The sequence below is a fragment of the Hermetia illucens genome, chromosome 4 (genome assembly GCF_905115235.1).
Source record: "Hermetia illucens chromosome 4, iHerIll2.2.curated.20191125, whole genome shotgun sequence".
In the NCBI taxonomy this organism is placed as follows: Eukaryota; Metazoa; Arthropoda; class Insecta; order Diptera; family Stratiomyidae; genus Hermetia; species Hermetia illucens.
The window spans coordinates 14,606,396-14,627,133 of NC_051852.1; the positions used below are offsets into that span (position 1 = coordinate 14,606,396).

General features: G+C 42.6%; 1 protein-coding gene and 1 non-coding gene across 2 annotated transcripts in view; both read left to right on the forward strand.

Moving 5' to 3' along the window:
* The window catches only part of LOC119654623 (actin-histidine N-methyltransferase), a 358,831-nt gene that overhangs the window by 332,159 nt on the left and 5,934 nt on the right, over window positions 1–20,738 (forward strand). The gene's annotated exons all lie outside the window — the stretch shown is intronic.
* LOC119656353 lies at window positions 11,500–11,693 on the forward strand. Its single transcript, XR_005250055.1, has one exon. It is a non-coding gene; the product is annotated as a U2 spliceosomal RNA (small nuclear RNA).

Below are 20,738 nucleotides of genomic sequence, written 5' to 3' on the forward strand. Positions count from 1 at the left end.
CCACGATACTCTCTAGTGACAACAACACCTCGGCGACAGTTTCCACTGTAATGACCAAATGCAAATTGAGATGGTCAATGACCATCATGACATGAGACGACCTAGAGGGAAGAGCTATCCCAAGACCTACAACTTGACCGTTAAGGCCTGCCTGCAAATGCTGAAGCTCCATTAAAGCGCTCTGTTGACACGTGCTTGCACGCCTCGGTGCTGGGAGACTCGGAAATGTGGCGGGGGAGTCCTTTGAGCGCTTCAATCTTTCACGTATCATTTTATAAAAGTCACGTATCTATATCGGTACGTGGGTCCGCACCGGATCCTGAAAATAACCACACAAATATAGGGATTCGCGCAAGCGTAACGACTGCATCCGAGCTAAAACCTGGAAATGAAAATAAAAGAAAATCGGCTGCGCGCGTGGAACCGTACATCTCCGGAATGGAGTGCCGCGATCGAGCGGGAAGATCCACAACGAATCACAGTCTCAATCCCTATTTCTCCTGCCTCAGATGTTTATTGAGGCGCAGACTCCGAGATTCCGACCTAACCTTGACATCCTCCGGCCATTATTTTTCTGAGTGTCCCTTATTTGTTAGAGTTTTGTCGAGTTAAGGAGGAGGAGAAAGCAAGGAAGTCCTCAAATCAAAGACAGCAGCAGCGTCCCAGGTGGTAGGGTAGGAAAGTGAAGGGACTTTAAAGTCTTCCAGATTACTCACTAAGGAAGCTATCACTACACCTAGCAGTTATGGATAAAATCCACGACTAAAAATGAGGAGAAGGAGGATTTTAAAGTCCGATGTGGATAACTGGCGGAAGTCGTCTGACTTGGTGACTGGTTAGGGCTCCCATAATGGGCAGCATGGCGTCGATACCGCTAATCGTGGGGCGGTTCGACGTCTAAGCGCCACGGCGACCAGAAGCCTTGCTCCGCTTGCTGCAGGCAAGGAATGAAGTCAACTAAAGAAATGAACCTCTTCATCATCCGCTCCTACTACGAAAGAACGGCGGGGGCGGGTACAACATCTTACCGCCCCTTGTTGCACCACAGATTCGTCGGGCGTTTCCGCAATTCGTGCATGTGACTGTGCAGCGAGTCGCAGACCAGTACCGCTTTATTACTCGCAGCGACACAATCCCGACCACCATCAGGAAACTGGTAACCAAAACCACGCCGCACTGAAGGCAACAGTTTTAGTACTCGCCGAAGCATTCTTCTCCACCGTCCAGCTGAGGTCTCCGCTGAAGTTCGGAACGAATTCCAAAGAGCGTGTATAGAATTCTCAGGAATGGATTCTTTGCATAGACCAGGAATTCCTGTATCTCCAGCAACTTCCAGAATTCTATATCAAATCAATGATGAGATTGCATCTCGACTGTGTGCTAATATGTCGCTGCTACAACTACAATCACTTGTGTATTGTGGTGCAGTTACCACTGTCAGATTGCAGGGTCAGAAAATTCGCTTTCGCGTTATTGGTATGAGTGACAGAAGAGATCCATCATGGAAAATTCATCTGGAACGTTGGCGTGACTCACTAAGGCAGGACGTTGTTAGGCGGATTCAATTCAGCTCTGCCAGCAGACGGGTGAGAAATAAAGTGCAGAGGGTTTACAGGAACTATGACATCCCCAGTGAAACACCCGTAGTTGAAATTCTGGACACACTTCTTTCTGTCGTATGCAGCCAGTTACGACGGTATGGCGAAAGTCACTCCAGGCGTGTCCAGAATGCAACATACGCGAGGAACCAGCTTAGTTTTTTCAGATCTCTCAACAAATTCCAATAGAGCGTCCAGACAGTACAGTTTTCGGTAGCGGAAGAATATTGGGGTGGACTTTGGGGGTTACCCGCCCAGCATGCTGGGTGGATCACCGCCGAAGGCATCCGCCATGCCAATACGCCTGGCATGAATTTTGCGGATGTTACCGAAGAGGAAGTTTGACGAGCCATAAACAGCTCGAACAACCGGAGGGGCCCAAATCTGGATCGGGTGCAGAATTTCTGGTATAAGAAATTTACCAGCGTATACAGTCGGTTGACATACAGCATAAATGAGGTCATGAGTCGGCCGGAGGAATTTCTACTCTCCCTCACTACAGCGATTACCTACCTAAGAAGGACCCGGTACATGACCCCACAGACACAAGACCGATTACTTGCTTACTAACCCTCTACAAATTCATGATATCCATTATTAGCGGAAGGGTTAATGCACATCTCGTGACCAACAACATTCTGTCGGAGCAGCAGCAGAAGGGCTGCCAAGTCGGGTCAAGGAGTTACAAAGAGAAATTAATTACCCACTCGGTAGTTGTAGGAAAACCAACTAGAGCCCTAAGAAATCTCTTTAGTTGCTATATCGATTATGCCAAAACTTTCGACAGCGTCCCGCATACCTGGTTAATCGGTGTCCTGCATCTGTATCGCATTGATCCGAAACTAATAAAGTTTTTGGTGACAGTCATGGAAGGGTAGCACACCACCTTATCAGTGCGTTCATCTGCGGGTGCCAATACCTTAGAGCCTATCCATATACAGAGAGGTATCTTCAAAGGGGATTCGTTGAGTCCCCTCTGGTTTTGCATGGCACTGAACCTCTTTTCATGGTTACTGAATGATGCTAGAGGGCATGGTTTTGCAATAAAATATGGCCTACGTGCTAAATGCCAGTTGATACACTTGATTTACTTAGATGACAGCAAGTTGTATTCTGGTGCTGGCGACTACCTTAGAAGCCTGTTGCGAATGGTAGGCTTGTTCAGCCGTGATATTCGAATGGAGTTTGGATTAGGCAAGTGTTGAATCCAAGCCATCCGCCGCATGCCGAACATAGCATTAGTGACCCCAACATCGAAGTTGACCGAAACAGATTTCTACAAGTGCCTAGGAATTTTGCAAGTACCCATGCTCGAGTTGGTGATCTGAAAAATGCTCTGCTGTCCGAATTCCTACGACGTGTAAAGCTGGTGCTGAAAACGCATCTCTCGGGGAAGAATAAAATAAGCGCATTGAATGTATTCGCTATCCCTACGCTGACTGGACAAAAACCGATCTGAAAAACGTCCAGGAATGGACACGGACTACTATGTCAAAATTCCCAATGCATCTTCCAAACTCTCCCGTGGAGCAGATGAACTTGCTTCGTAATATCGCAAGTAGGGGCGTGGTTGACGTGGCAGCACAACATCATCGACAAGTCGACTCGCGGCACGCTTATTTATACAGCAAAGTGCAGGCGATTCCCTTGCATGAAGCTGTTTGTAAGGTAAACTGTGGGCTAACTCCACTTAACTTAAAGGATCGACCTTTCAATCCTCTGAGTGGTTGGTTCTGTGAAGGACGCTAACGGTCGACTTCTCATCCACGATGACGGTTCTTAATCGTATCGCATCTGATAAAGTCCCTCCTCTTGTGGATGAAATGGCTAATCACCGTAATATGCAGATGCGGACTGTTTCTCCAAGCAGAATAGAAATCATTTCGGCCATCAATGGACTCAAACAGAGTAAAGCCGCTGGGCTTGACGGTCTCTCCGTAGAGTTAATTATCGCTGCACCTGCAGTTACTGCAGATCTGCTGCTTCCATTCGTACAGAAATCTTGGGAATCCGAGACCTTTCCCAGAGAGTGGAAGAAGGGGATGATCGTCAAGATCCCACAGAAGGAGACCCGTTTTCAGTGTGACAATTGGAGGAGTATCCGCGTGCTCCCTGCTGTCACAAAGATAATAGCTAAAATAACCCTGGAACGCATCAAAGAACATCTCAAAAGCTTGATGGACAGAGGGCAGGCTAGTTTACGCACGAGATTCTCCTGCATTGACCACATCAACACCCTACGGATCATTTTGGTACAGTGTGCAGAGTTTAGATTTTCGCTGCACCTCGATTTCCAGAAAGCTTTCAATAGTATTTGGAGTGCTCTACGCAGGAGGGGTATTCCAGAGAATCTAATTGCTTTTATCAGAGCGGCATATGATGGCACAAAATATCGCATTTGGGGTCGAAAGCGCAGTCCACCAGGGTTACGGTCATCTATCATATATGATATATTTTTATGATATATTTTTTCCTCTCCTTTATCGGTGACATTCTTCAGTCTGCCTTGTCCGGAGGACGTGAACGAATTCAATGAACGATAACATCTTTCTTCAAACATTTCGATTACGCTTATGTCATCTGCTTGTTCTCTCGCCGAGTCATGGACCTTGGTCAAATGACTGGATTTGGTAAAAGAGTCAAGTAGAGTTGGACTGAAGATAAACACCATCAAAACCAAGGTTCTCAGTCTGGCAGATTATTGCACTATTGCTATCTGCATTGATGGGCAGAGTATCGAAAGTGTCGATTAAGTTGTATATCTAGGAAGCATGGTTTCTGCCGACGGTGGCACCGAAATGGATTATGAGGCATTAACAGCGCTAGATCTGCTTTCGCTGCCCTGTCTGAAATCTGGAAATGGAAAATGCAGTTACCTCAACACCCAAGATCAAGTTAAGACTATTCTGTGCTAGTGTTCATTTTGTGTTGTTATATGGGAGCAACACATGGAAAGTGAACTCCACTGTTATCCAAAAGCTCCACGTTTTCGTCAATAACTGTCTTCGTTGTATCATCCGAATGCGCTGGCCAGACACTATCTCAAACGAAGAACTTGATCGACGCACAGGCCTGGCACTCGTACGCACTGTGATTAGAAGACGGGAATGAGAGTCGATAGGTCACACTTTAAGGAGGAGCGACAATGACACTTCGAGCTACGCCATGCAATACAATCCACTTTGTCAACATGGTCGACGAGTGGGTCACCCCAAGGGCACTTGTCCAAGAACAGTAGAGGACGAGTCCAAAAAAATTTGTCCATAGAATTTCCTGGATATCCAACTCCCCATTGGGATTTTCTTTATATGCTTTTTTTTCATCCTACGTAGGTTGTAGGGTATAAATTTTAGTTTCCGCAGGTCCATCTTGCAACTTTTGTGCTTCTATCTGGTACCCAAATACCAGTCACCAGTCTGGAGGATTCTTTATTACTGGCATACAGTGGCCAATATTTCAATTTTGTTGTCGAGCAGACTTTGAGGAAGCAGATCCTGGGCTGCCCGGCGATATAGTCCATGTCACTATTCTGTGTTTCTCAGCATAAGAGATATTTTGAATTCCCATTACCGCCTTTGGCAAAAAGTGGTTTAAATGGGGAAGTAGTTAGATTAGGATCAGCATTGACCATTATCTATATTCTTTCTAGGCGGTATGCCGAATTATTGCTACCAAGGGATAACATGACAACGAGGTTACATTTCGATAAGAAGTTTGAAACACGTTGGAGTAACAAGGCAAACTGAGAGAGCGTGGCTGCGACATACGGCTTAAACCAGCAACTGATTACTTGTGTACACTGACGGATCCCTCACAGCAGAGGGAGGGGGTGCCGGTGTCATTGGTCCCAGGAAAATGTACTTTGAGCCAATGGGCAAGTACACTAGCATATTCCAGGCGGAAATATACGCCATAGACAAATGTGCCTCCTTTAACCTGCAAAAGAACTACAGGGGGCAGAACATAGCTATTCTCACCGATAGCCAAGCAGAGCTCAAGGCAATTAGGTCCAACCGGATGAACTCTAAACTGGTGTGGGAATGCCTTGAGAGACTGAATACACTCGGCTCGTCCAACAAGGTCTGGATACCTTGTGTTCCAGGCCATGCTGGGTTGGAAGGCAACGAGGCAGCGAACGTACTAGCCAAGACAGTAGCAGTAGAAGGGAGCAGGGACACCTTTACACGGACTAGAACCCTTCTATGGAATCGGAAACGGTTTCATGGCTATGAATCTAAGAAATAAAGAGGAACGGTTGAGGAACTATACTGGGCGAGCCTACCAGGGATGGAGCAGTCCAGGGTTGCTTAAACCTCACCAAAATGAACCTCCGAATCATAGTGGGGAATTCTCACTGGTCACTGTCGGCTAAACTATCACCTAGGGAAGCTAGGAATACCTACGGACACTGCCTGCAGGTTTTGTGCGGAGTGTGACGAAACCTCTATACACGTCCTGGGACAATGTCCGGAACTTGTGCAAAATAGGACGAGGCATCTGGGAGAACACTTAACACCAGATGCAAAGTTGAAAGATCTGGAAGTAGGGAACATACTAAAGCTTCTGAAGGTTATAGGCTTGCTTGAGATACTATGATTAATAGCTACACTATAACCAGTAAAAGGGGCACAATAGTTCTTTAAGGACGCGGTGCGACTTTCCTTTAACAGAATAATAATAATGACCATTATGCTTAAATGAACGAACATATTGAGCTTATGAACAGCGATTTGTGTAGAAGACTGCTCTTACTTCATCGTCAAACGCATGACTATCACTATTGTGGTGAATGGGAGGTTACGAAAATTGGTTCATACGGCACGCAGTATTTCGGCTGAATCAGAAAGGATCTGGTTGGAAATGTACTTCGTACCGTCATCATTTTTAAATTTGCACATGCAGTGGTGGATGGGCTGTCCCTCTTTGAGACATAAGTTCTCCTTGTGTTGCGAAAAAACATGAGACGACAAGATGAATCCGAAGGGGATAAAGGTCTAATTAATATTTGCAAAGTCGGTTGGTTAAATGAGAAAAGCAATCGTTGTGACTTGAATGCACCGCTTGCGCAACTTAATACTTTGCTGACGTGTGAGATATGGTATTGGATAGGCTGGAGTTAATTATAACAGGAATTGATGCAAAGGGAACAAGTTTTTGGTATAAGAGGTCATTTTCAAAGTTATCCTCATTATATTCCAGCGAAAGACGACCATCTAACACTTTTGGCGAAGAATTTTTCTTGGGCCCTGGTTCGGAGCGGGCTCAGGGACGTCAAGGATGTTTTCCAACTTGCAGACGTATTTCCATAAGAAATCGATAGTGGTCAAGACAGGCTATGGTTCGTGTGTTGCAGTTAATTCCGAGGCGATATCTTCATTAGAAAGGCCTATTCGACCAAGTGAACTGTTCATTTAACGAACTGGAAGTCTCGGATACAATTGCGACATATCAGCACATAGTCCAGATGCAATCTGATCATTTGATTTGATATAGAATTCTCGGAGTTACTGGAGAAGCATAGAGTCCGGGAATATCTGGTTTATGCAAAGGATTCGTTTCCAAAAATTCTATAAACGCTCTTTGGGATTCATCCCGAACATCAGCCGGACGGTGAAGAAGAGTGCTTGGACGTTATTGATGTCGCGCCTCTGCCCCTTTCTTGGTCACCAGTTTCCGCGATAACCTTAAGTCGTGCATGCTCCCTGATGATGGATAAAGCGGTACTTGTCTGCGACCCGCTGCACTTTATCCGCTGCCTACCTGAACCTACCCCCGGAGATTATCTGTATGGAACTCAAAATCTATCCTCCTCTTCATTCAATGGATTTGTACCTAACTGTCAGGTATGGTAATAGCTTCCTCAGTGAGTAATCTGCAAGACTAAACAGTTCTTGCACTTTTCCCACCTACCCCCGGAATCGCCGCGGTGGTGTACAGACTGAAGCTATCCATCTCTCTCTGCTTTTCTCAATTGGGCTAGTCACCGGCTACGACTATTATTGTTATTATCTCGGAAGCACTTTTCACTCTTCTTCTTTTTCTTTTCAATGGCCTTTCTACCCTTCTAAATAATTATGACACCTATGTCGGTATCTTGAACAACGATTAAAAGCTTACAAATCATTCGTAGGCAAATAAGTTGAGCTAAAACCAAATGCTTATTTTTAAGGTTTTGTGTAAAATGAAACCTTATTAGAATCGAGTCTTTCTGTCCATCTGTCAGTCTGTCTGTCTGTCCGTCTGTCTGTCTGTCCGTCTGTCTGTCTGTTACACCCGATTTATTCGGAAACGGTTAGGTCGATTGTCACGAAAATTGGTAAGAGCGTGTGATCCGTTGTTCCTTTTACATCCAGCAAGTGGCGCCATTTTGTGTTAAGTTTAAGAGGGGCTTCCTATATATGTGAATGGAGGGTGCAAATTTTTTTTTCATAAAATGTAGCCATGTGGGGTATCAAACGAAAAGGCTCAATTGGTACTTTTTGAAATTGCTTCCATATTTAATATCGAGTGAAACGTAGGGGAGAGGGGTTCTCGTTCTCAGAACCTATCTAACCGAAAAATTTGAAAAGAAAATCATAGTGGTGCATCTATCTCTACGAAATCTAGACCTCAAAATACATCCGGTTCCGATATCTGCACAAATAAAGTTAATAATAGTATATTTCCACATTTTAGAAATTTACCCGGCAAACCCCCCCCCCCCCCTTATGTTCATACCAGGAGTACAAAATTTTGACGTGAACAATTTGGTCAAGTTTGAAGCAAATCCAACTATAATTAACAAAATTACAGGTGGTGAAACTTTGCCATTTTTTGTGAATTTCGTACATTCTACAACGTGTCTGACATCATGATCACATATCAATTCGTCAATACCACAACAAAGTGAGCTCATATGAATGGGGGGTCCCAAAGAAACAGTTTGTTTTAATTTTTTAATCATTTCTATTTCAATATCAATTACTCCAGACAGACATATAATAATAATGTCTAATGAAGTTTGCGGGTAATATCGAATTCAGAAAGATATATTTGTACATTAAACCAGCGGCATTCAATATACGTTTTATATATGTATGCTTTTGGGCACGAAGTAAATCAAAAATATGGGTACGATCAATTCATATACGTGCATTTATAAGTAGATTATTCGGTAATAGGCAGTTTGCTTGTTTAGGGTGAGAGCAACATCTATGTATGTAATATGTACGTATTTATATCTTGTAGTTTGGCAAAAAAAGAAGAAATATGTTGAATTTGTAGCTAAATATGGATGGAAAAATGGCGTAGAAATTTCTCACATAGGAGCCTTTATACCCGAAGCGCGAGTTGCCGGTATTTCGACTTGTTATCTCCTTTCCTTGACCTATGAAGGATTGGATCCTCTTATGAAAGTTTTGTAACTAATTTTCGTCAGACCTTTTTGCGTAAGCTTTATGCATTTCATACGTTCGCCTACTATCTACCTTAACCCTCAGCAAGATTTCCACATATGTGAACTCGCTCGTTTCTGTAATTATCGGTGCATCTGGTCATGGTCTTTTTTGCAGGCTTCATTTTTTCTCTACTTTAGTCCAAGTATAATCGTTGATCTATGCGTCGCGCATATTTCTCGGAAACAGGTATACCTATTGACAAAATTTTGGTGGACATATGTATGTAGACTGTGAAATTCCACACATGAAATGAAAGACATAATCTTGTGTGAAGTCTAATGGTGCGTTTAAGGGGGCTGCAAAATTTTTTATCTCCGAATATAGCTGTGTGAAGCATCAAACGGAAGGATTCGATTAGTATCTTGCGAAGCAGATTTGAAATGGGTTGCAAGATAGCGTAGTAAGAGATAAAAAAGTACACTTTTAAAGTGAGAGAGGACTCATTCTCGGAAACTATCTACCCGAAAAATCTGAAAAAAAATCAAAAATATGACTCTATATAAAATTGTATTATACATAAAGGTGAAAGCATAAAGCTCAATTTGAGACATAATATTGGAAAGTTTGAAGCGAAACTCACTATTATTAAACAGGTCATAGTAAGTCAAATTTGTTTATTTTGCTCCAAGTTAACGTAGAATACCTAACATGCAAGATTACCTACATACAAATGGAATCACAGCGATAATTAAATATTTTCCAAGGTACAAATCCCAGTTGACCCATCAATAACTATAATGAAGGAAAGGCTTGCAATGCTCATTTTTTTCAAGTGAAATATTCGGTTTTATACATGACATATAATGTAAATTGACATAATATAAACCATCGACATTGTTTAATGTTCTAGACTTTGATTTAATTTGGCGTAGATTGCACACATCCTTTATTAACAATCTAACTTACTATTGCTCGAATAATGGGGTTAATTCAGAAAAAAGTAACCAATCATTTTGTGTAAAACAAAACCTTGTTAAAATCGATTCAATGTATGTCTGTCTGTCACACGTACTTTTCTCCAAAACGGCTAAACCGATCCGAACGAAATTTGGTGGAGAGATGGGAACTATGATATCCCACGCATACAGTGAGTGACATAAATTTAGGTGGAATTTAAAGGGGGTCTCCCCATACATGCAAAGGAGAGATTCAAAAAATCTTTTCACTGGATATAGTCGTGTAGGGTATCAAATGAAAGGTCACGATTCGCAATTTCCGAAGCTGGCATTATTTTTGGCGTGAATTGCAAAGTGCATGAGTAAGGAGTCAAAATATACGCACTTGAAGTGAGACAGGACTCATTTTCGGAAACTACCCAACCTAAAAATTCGAAAAAAAATCAGGGTGATGCGCTTAGATGTAATCTAGGCCTCAAAATATATGCAATTTCGATATCTGCTCAAATAAGCTCACTAATAGTATATTACCAACTTTTAGAAATTTACTGAAAAAAACCCCTTAAATTCATCTTAGGACTTCCGAATTAATGGCAATGGCAGTAACCTGCCCAGGACTGAGCGATTTAAATATCTCGGGTCAATGCTATCAGCCAATGGAGAACTACGTTATGCTCCTCACATAGGGAAACACAAAACCTTTTATATCTGAAACGTCAAGTTTCCGGTTTCGCGACTTGTTTAAGTTTACATAAACCTTATCCGGATGATTTAATGGTAAGGGCGCTAGGCTCTCGCAGGGAAAGGTTGATAGAGAGATTTGCACCCTGACTGAATGTCAGATACCAATCGACTCAACTGTGAATGAGTACCTAAGTAAAATTAGGGTAATAATCACGAGCCAACACAATGCTGACCACATTGCCTCCTATACTGTACCGTGGTCTTGAATGAAGTGCTCTAACACGTTTTATGTCGAAGATCGAATTAGATTGTGATGCTAACGATTATTGTTATTTCGGGAACACATTTCATCCATCTCCTTATTATTATTTTCTCATCTTCTTTTCAATGGCCCTTTCTACCATTTACCATTTGACTCGGTTGGTAGAAAAACACACGAATCTTGCATTCATCAAGAAATCGTAAAATAATGTCGAAGCTTCTCTTCATACTTATGTCGGTATCTTCAGCAGCACAAATCAATCAGATAAATTGAGCTAGAACCAAATGCCTGCCTCCTCTGAAATCTAAAACAGAGAAATTTATAATTAATACAATGCAAATGACGAACCTACAACTGCCAGGTTTTGCCCTTTTGTTAACAAGCGAGCTCCGACGCCATGCTACTGTCACGAAGTACGCTCACTGAATGAAAGTATAGAAACAAATGCCTCTCGCAATCATCACCGCTATCAAGCCTGCTCTTTCGCACATCATCTAGCCATCGCAACAAGAAACACACCGGGCACCAGGCCGCCAGTGTACATTGTGTTTTTAACTTGAATATAATTCGTAGTCATGTCGTGTTCTGTGGTGTTTAAAATGCAAACTGAGCGCTCAGTCGGTATCGCTTCTCGGCCTTATGGCTAAGATCAAAGTGTAGTATCTGTTCTTATCAGCTTAACATCTGATAGATCCCCCATAGGGGGACAACAAATGTTAAACTGATTTTTGGAAACTGACGGAGTGCTAGGGGCTTGCTCCACCTCTGTCGCGGGTTGGCCCGGTATTGCAGTACCGCCGGGATCGGCCCAAATAAATTATTCTCAACAAAAATTTAACTTTAGATAGATAGGTACAGCATGTAAGTGCAAATATGCATATACATGCTGTATAGAAATAACTGAACTCTGTTACCTTATCCAGTTACGTAGGTGCGAGGTGTTGATTATGTTTTTCACTTCTTTATAAAAAACAGAGTTTCCGTTCCTAAGATCATACGATCCTTTTTACTTCCGAATCAGAACTGTCCACTAACATGTAGGATCTTAACTATTTATACTATATCTACGCAGGCCAAATATTGTTCTTTTGTTATGAAGAACAAGTCATAAAATTGATTTCTATTTTTGACACGCAGGTCAAACTCTTATTCAACCATCTGCGATGCAGATGTCATAATATCTAATACTCGTACATTCCCATCACGTGGTACACAAATGTTACACTGATTGGGTCAGAGTGCATCTTGTAATCATGCGTTACACAGATGTTACATTGTTTGACACGCAGGTCAAAGTACAAAGATATCTTATCTTAGAAACAAGCAATATAAATAACATATGCTTGTACTGTAGATTTCTTTAAACAAATATTATTGTTGTACTATAATTTGTTAATTATTATAGAACGTAATTAAGATGATAAGAAAATTATCACAGAAAGATATTTCATTACGTGGCAAAACATATATTAATGTAGATAAGATACTCGCATATTAGTAGGGAATAAATAAGGAAGGCTAATTAACCATCAGCTTATATTTGAAATTTTAAGATGGAAATCCTTTCTTCTTTCTTTTCTAATTTTTTTGTGAACTCGTGTGGACATTTGCGTCATTACTGTAATTAATTAGATATGGAATTAAAATTATAAATGTAGATGCTTCTAAAAAATAAAAAAAGAATTTATATTTCAGATTCTCAAGTAAATATATTTTCTTGGTTCTGCTTACTTACTAAGCTAGGTACAAATTAATCTTTCGTGTTTATACTATTCTTACTTAATTGTTATTATTATTTTGTTAAGGGAAAGTCGCACCGCGTCCTTGAAGAACTATTGTGCCCCTTTTACTGGTTATAGTCAATAGATACGATCATAGTCTCAAGTAGGCCTGTAACCGTTAGGAACTTAAGTATGTTCCCCACTTCCAGATGTTTCAGCTTTGCATCTGGTATTAAGTGTTCTCCCAGATGTATCGACCTACTTTGCACAAGTGCCGGACACTATCCCAGGACGTGCATAGAGGTTTCGTCCTCCTCCTCACAAAACCTGGAGGCAGTGTCCGTAGATATCCCTAACTCCGCCATGCTATTAACATAGTATGCTGGTCCCAAGCCCAGGTAAAGGAGAAGGGTTTGAGGCAACGTACTCTGTATTATCCTCAGTAAAACAAAAATAAAATGCTGAGATCAGGGAAAGAGATAAATAGAGTATAGTTGGAGTTATTCTACTATGCTAAATCCTATAATACCTGATCTCTCTTGGTGACAGGCCCCACGGCAGATCGACCAAGAAAATGCATAGAATGTCGTTACAAACATGATGATCGGATTGAGTCACAAGCCTCGGAGAAATGCTAGGGCGTCCACCTCAGTCGACGCGGTAGGACGGGCCCCGGTCCTGTCGAGAAATGGGCAAGGGTTCTTGACGCATGGACGGCGTCAGGACGTAAGCAAGTTAGTCCGCACACAACGAACAAAACAAATACGTGTCTGCACGCTAAATGTTGGTACCCTAACTGGAAAGACCGAGGAACTCGCAAGAGCCCTTCAGAAAAGGTGCATTGACATCTGCGCTCTGCAAGAAACCCGATGGTGTGGTGCCAAAAGCTGCGATATTGAACACGAACGCGGTAAAAATGGCTACAAACTTCTCTATTTTGGCAACCCACACACTCAATAAGGTGTTGGCATTGCCATCTCAAAGGGTTTCCGTGATGCCATTGAAGAAGTCGAACGATTTGATGATCGGCTGATGAAGCTCACCATTATATCAACTGATAGCACTATTCACTTCTTCACCGCGTATGCACCACAGACAGGTCGACCTGATGCCGAGAAAGATGCCTTCTGGCAACTTCTCGATGAAAAGTCTTGTCACGTGCCTGCTGACGATTACATAATCATTGCCGGCGACCTTAATGGTCATGTGAGTGAAAAGGCAGACGGTAACAGGTGCCAAGGGGGAAAGGGGTTCGGAGCGCGCAATGAAGGTGGCGAGCGTATAATCGATTTTGCGGACACCCATGACCTTGTACTTATAAATATATGGTTCATCAAATGATTGTCTCATCTTCCCACATTTTATAGTGGGAACAATAAAACGCAAATCGACTATATTTTCCAACGTTTTACCACTGTCACTGATTGCAAAGTCGTTCCCTATGAGACCATCGCACCTCAACATCGGCCGTTGATTGCCGCCCTGCGAATTAATCCACCGATAAAACAGCGTGAGGAACGCACTGGCCCGCCGCGCATTAAGTGGTGGCGATTTGGTGAGAAGAAAGAAGAAACGGTCTCACTCATACGATTGCCAATCATTACGAATGTGGAAGAATCATGGAACCAAATGAAAGACACGATCCACAAAGCGGCCTCTGCAACCCTCGGGGTCACCAGGCCGGGTAAGCGGTACATCAACCGAGATACTTGGCTTTGGAATGATGATGTTGAAATGAAGGTCCGTGAAAAGAAACGCCTCTACCACAAATTTCTCGACGATAAAACGCCTGCTAATTGGCAAATTTATAAGAATGCCAACCGGGAAGCAAAGAAAGCGGTCGCTGTCACCCGGGCGAACCATTTCAAAAATCTTTACGATAAACTGGACACTCGGGATGGCGAGAGAGGTCTGTATCGACTTGCTAAAACCCGTAATGAACGCACACAGGATATCAAACACTTCTGTTGCGTTAATGACAACAACGGTACTTTGCTTACTGATCGTCGAGCCGCGACGGATAGATGGCGAGAATACTTCGAGCAGATTTCAACTGAAGAATTTGCTCATCCTCCACTTACACAATCATTGCCGACATTTGAAGCAGTTTCACCAGTCAGCGCAACTGAAGTCGAGGAGGCAATAAAACAAATGAAATCTGGGAAAGCAACAAGATCTGACGACATCGCATCTGAACTCTGGAAAGCGAAGAGCTGGGACCCAACATCGTGGCTCAGTGAATTCTTTAACCGGGTTATTTAGGAAGGAAGAACACCATCTGACTGGCAAGAAAGTACCACTGTTCCAATATGGAAAAAGAAAGGTAGCCCAGCAGAATGTTCAAATTACCGTCCGATCCGGTTACTTTCCCATACCATGAAGATTTTTGAAAGCATTCTTGATAGCCGTATTCGCGTAATCGTTGAAATAACCATGAATCAAGCCGGATTCGTCAAGAACTGCGGAACTACTGACGCAATACACGCTGCGCGGTTACTCATGGAGAAACACCGTGAGAAGCATTGCCCTCTTTACATTGCCTTTCTGGATCTAGAGAAAGCGTTTGACCGTGTACCACACGAACTCATCTGGTATGCTTTACGACAACACTTCGTACCAGAAGAACTCGTGCCGCCTAACCGCCATAACTCGATGTGGCATTGAACTGATTAAATTTTTCAAGACTTCTGCTGGAATGCCTACGTACCACATCTTTTGGATTATTCTGTCTAACTCTTCTAAATTAGTCGGCGGCTCTTTCGCTATCTGCACTTTCATTATGCGCTAAAGATTCTCTATCCGGTTAAGATTCGGACTGTTTCCAGGCCGTAACATACACGAAACACCGAGTTCGCGTAAATAATTCTTTACCTGTTAAAAATTAAGATTGAATAAGAATTAAGGAAAAAATGATGCTTACTAATTGAGCTCGATGACAAGGAATAGAATCACCTTAGAAATTCATTTGATCGACATACGAAAAATGCTCTTCGAGGACATGTGGCGCGGCAGGATCTGCAGCATTCGAAATTTGTTTCGGATGTTGCGGATGCGGACGGGTAGATGGCGCTGAACTCCGAAACTCTCCACTCACTCGTTTTCTGAACGCACCAGGGGAGTGGAGAACCAGCGGTAAAAAAATGCCGTTGGTTGGGACAGTAAGGACCGCATGGAAATAAGTCGGTCTCTTCTGTATCCAACCGCGGCGCGGATCACAAGCTCGTGGAAGTTCTGCAAAGTTTGTATTACAAGCGCTCAGTTGCATGGCGTCCATATAAATATCAGAAATAAAAACATGCGAATTTTGCGGGATTAACGTTGTTATTATAATTAGTAGTTTTTTATTTAAACCTTTCGGTACAAATAAATAAAATCCTTTGAAATGTTTTTAGACGTGCGTCAGTAGTGCAATATAATATGATTTGAGTGTTCTTTTCCAAATGATTACCACTTCCAGTTTTGCATTTATTACTACACAAAGAAATCTCTTAATTCCAAGCTAATTTGGTAGACGTTTTGATCATTTGTTAAAGACAGGCACCAAATTTTCTTCCAGGATGTTTTTATAATCAACAGCCTTGATCATCCCTTCAAGCATAGCTAATCGTACAATTTGGTGATACAAAAAGCATCCCCAGTTCATTCTGGCCACTGGATGCCTTGATGTTCGTAGAATCCAATCATCAAAAGTTCAGCTTTTGTGCTCCTTAGCCCATTCAAGTGGTTTCCGTTTCATTCGAGCGATCAAACGCGGTTTCTTAGCGGGCCGGTGTGCACATATCCCAGCGTGTTGGAGCATTCATCGTACAATCCTTATAGAAACTGTGTTCCTCCAAGTCCAACAAAGACTTACTGTAGCCTACCCTGGCCGAAATTTCCCGCATGGTTAAATATTCGGCTCGCAACACCAAAATCTTCCCTTTTGCAACTTCACTCATTTCGTACCGTACCTGTGTTTCCATAAAACCCGTTTATTGAACTTTTATAGCTTGTCAGACCGCACTGGTCAAACGGGAAGAATAAAGATAGGAGAATACAACTTTGACACCGTTGATAATTTCTCCTATCTAGGGTCGAAAATTACAACCAATAACAGCTACGATGATGAAATCCGCGCACGGTTGTTGGTAGCCAACAGAGTTTATTTCAGCTTACGAGAACTGTTCCGCTCGAAACGTCTCACCATAGGGTCAAAGCTCTTACTGTACAAGACCATGATCTTGCCAGTCCTCATGTATTCCTCGGAAACTTAGGTTCTTAGCAAGAAAAATTGCGAACTCCTGGCCGCGTTCGAGAGAAGAATCCCCCGAAGAACTTTTGGCCCCCTACATGAGGATGGACGATTCCGTAGCCTACATAACGACGAAATCTATAAGCGATATCATGACCGTCAAGTTGTGGATAAAATCCGGCTCAATAGGTTACGTATGGATGAGGAAGATCCAGCCCGGAAAGTCTATAAGGGCAATATCTATGGTAAAGAAGACGAGGCAGACCTTGCCTAAGATGGAGCGGTGATGGACCTCGGCGCAAAACAGGGATGTCTAGAGTTGCTTATTAAGGCAGGCCTAGACCGCATACCGGTTGTTGCGCCGTTGATGATGATTCGGAGTAGTCTGGGGCGTAGAGGGTACTGTAGGCGAGGAAGTAAACATAGAAGAGAAAAATGCATAGTGAGCTACGATAAACGAAGAAGTAATTTCACAGCAAGAAAAGGGAAGCCTGGGTGAACCACCAACTGCAAACTTGTGAGAAATATCAAATCAATCAAATAATCAAAGTATTTCTTACAGTTATATCAATGCACTTTCTCTTGTTGAATGCTGAGGACGAATGTTGGAGTATTCCCTGTGTTGTATATTTCTAACTTATCACTAAGAATAAAGTCAAGAATACACTTACCTCTTCGATTAGTGTCGCCATTTCCCCAGACCAGTCTAACGACTTGCTCTGATGAATTCCGAATGTCGTCTCCTGGGAAGTAGCCCGATGTCACATGTTGCCTCCCGAGTTCTGCTCCCGGTTTCCAGTGAAACTTGGACAGCCACAAAGTCTCTAGCCAGGAATTCTAAAGACATATATATTCTAAATTGCGTTTAAGAATGATGTCAGCTCTTGGTTTTTCGCAAAAGGAGTGCCAAATTACCTGCATGCTTCCTGCTTCCAGACCAGGACCCTAATTATTATTATTATGGGCTCCATTAATATTTGCGGTTTTTTCCCACTGATTGCCGGAGTGACGTCCTCTTCCCTCGATATGGTGTTTTCCTGCATATTACTGTCCACCTTAAACCCTAGAAAATCTATGTCTAGGATGTCAAGGTTTCTCTCCCCACTGGGCAGCAGGCATACTTTCCTGCTTGATCCTGCCCTTTCAACTTCTACGGCTTCCGCGATTCCTTCGTTAACCTCGGTTAGTTTCCCACCCGAAGTCTTCGCTGAAGTATCTTTCCTCAACTCCTCCTTGAGCACATTCATAGGATTGTTGCCAAATCTATAGTTGATAAGGCAGTTTCGTCTTTTGATTGCCTGCAAGAATCCATCCAGGATCAGCCATCTACCCCGATAGTGAGGAGTTTACCTTTGCCCTCTTCCTTGCTTCTGGAGGCTCACAATAAGAGATTATAATTTTGAGCCATTAGTACGCCCATAAGATACTTCATGTCTAGCGCTACAGCTTCAGGATGATGCCAAGAAGACTAAATACAGGAGAAGCGAATCCCGCGGCAAAAGGACACTGCACCTCATTGTATAAATTTCGGGTAGGGGCGAGGTAAGTAAGTGACCCGTGCCCTATGTTGTTAATTTATTATTTTATCAGTTTGTTGATGTCGCTTAAATGGTTTTCTTGTATCTGTCTCCCCATCTTATCCCAGCAAGAAACGAATGCATCCGAAAGATTGATCTTGGATGCATCTACTTATTTGCTACTCACTACCTAGGAAAACAAACATGGATCAATTGCCGAAAATGTTGCGCGTGTTTGCTTCCACCAAACATCCTATGAAGGAATTGTGAAGCATCATTCGCTCAGTGACTCCATTAAGATCCATTAGCATTAATCCGCAATGAATCTTTAGGGAAACTCTGCTTTTGATCCCCCTGAGATGTGGGAAGGGATAAATAGAAACTCGCAAAAATGTGCTCGCAATCACGTTGACGCACACCAATGCACTGCCTCACATACATAGCACTAACACCAGCCCTTATGCACAGAATTTTTGTCGCGCAACTCCAATCCCGGTCAAAGATGTGCAATGATTTTCAATCACTATAAAATTTCAAAGAATGCGCTGAGAATTGAATTTCCTGCATAACATCTTCTTGGATGATACACAATCATAATGTGTGTCGCTAGTGTATCATCCCCAGTACATGTCGACAATTTTGATTCTTTCCAGCCTGCCAGTTCAGGGAATATGATCCTAAGCCATTTTCATCTGTCGGCAGGCCACCAGTATAAGACCCCGTCGAAAAGATATGCCGGTAAACACGAGCTTCGCACTCCATCCTTTTCACATCTGCCTGACGACAAGGTCTTTGATAATTTCCTGCTCCTCATACTTCCTGGTTTCTGCCTGCCCGGGATTACTCCCCTCTTGAGTACGAATTTGGGTTTTCATTAAGTATCAGTGACACTCCGTTTAAATGCAGTTACTCCCGGCTGGAAACTATCCAATGGGTACGGTTGGCATAACACTCGGGATTGGTGTTGGTATACGAGGGGCTTCGTTCTTAGAGAGCCACATATCACCCCCAAAGAAAGATAGGTTGACTTTCAGGGAGTTACATATATTCCGCGTCAGTCTATCCTGCAGTTTACCGCTTGATTTCATTGTTGTCATTAGGAGGACAGGGTTCAACACGTAAATTTCTTAAACCTTTTCCTAGGTTTAAACTGGCATCCTCCACCTATGCCGCTCTTGTTTTGGGGGTTAGTTTTTTCTGACTTAGAGAAACTATCTCTTCGTGCTCGATGTGCTTATATTTATTACCAGGGGCCCTTTTACCCATATAGAAAGGCCCTTGCATCGAAAACATGGGAAACACTTTGTTCTCAACTGGTGCGGTCCATCATCACCCGGTTGTGACCTTGAGACTCCCTCAATCAACAAAAACTTTCAAACTTCCCCGGATTGCTGGCTTAGCCATTAGAACCACATAATGGTTACTCCCAATTGATGTAAGTAGATGTCCTAAGTAAGTAATAGGTCTAATTTGGCTATTGATTTTACCAACATTGATTGTAATCTTGAACACTTTCCCAGCCCTCCTCTCATTCATTGTTCATATTGCTGCCCCAGCCATTTAAACTTCCATTCCCGAGAATGGAATGCTAACACAGCAAATAATTAAGTGCAATTACATATAATGCGACCGAACTTCGCCATGGCCTGAGCTCCTAGGCTCTGCTTCCATTCTCCCCTATGAAATGATTCCATCACAATCGAAACCACCAAAATCGTCTGGCGAAACTGCTTCTGAAAATACTCCAGTGTCTCATTCTCCTTGTAATTAAAGTTTCCAACACTAATCGACAAACTTTCCTTGATTGCTCGCTCTGTAACTTTTAGGGTTTTCGATTACCGTGTCCCAGCTCAAAATCCCGCGTCCCTTGGAAAAAAGCCCAGCAAGGAACCATATAAAAGCAAGCCAAAGGACTATATTCAAGTTTTATGTGTGGAACATAATCATTCTAGGAAGCAAATATGATTTTAATGGTATCCCTTGTCAGCTTACTCAGGACGCTGCTGTGTTTACGGATGTTTCTCGGAAGTTGATGGTGAATGCTTCCATGGTATTTTTGACATTAGAGCATTATCCTGACTATAATTAATAATAAAAGCGACTTCCATTCATACAACTCGGGTGCGTGAAATATCATCTTCGTATGTGCATGGACTAGGAAATGGCATGAATGGGTGGAGAAAGTTGCCTGTCCTGGAGAATCGACAAGGGCTTAGATTTCCTAGGAAGTTCAGCTCAACAGCAAACTTTCTCGTCCTCAATAGGCAAACAAAAGATATGAATGTGTTTTGTTATGTGGGTCGTGAGGAAGTGCTTGTGCAAGAAGTTGAGGAATTCTATCTGCAATTTCAACTCCAAAAGCTATTTCAAAACTTATATCTCCGATTAGGATG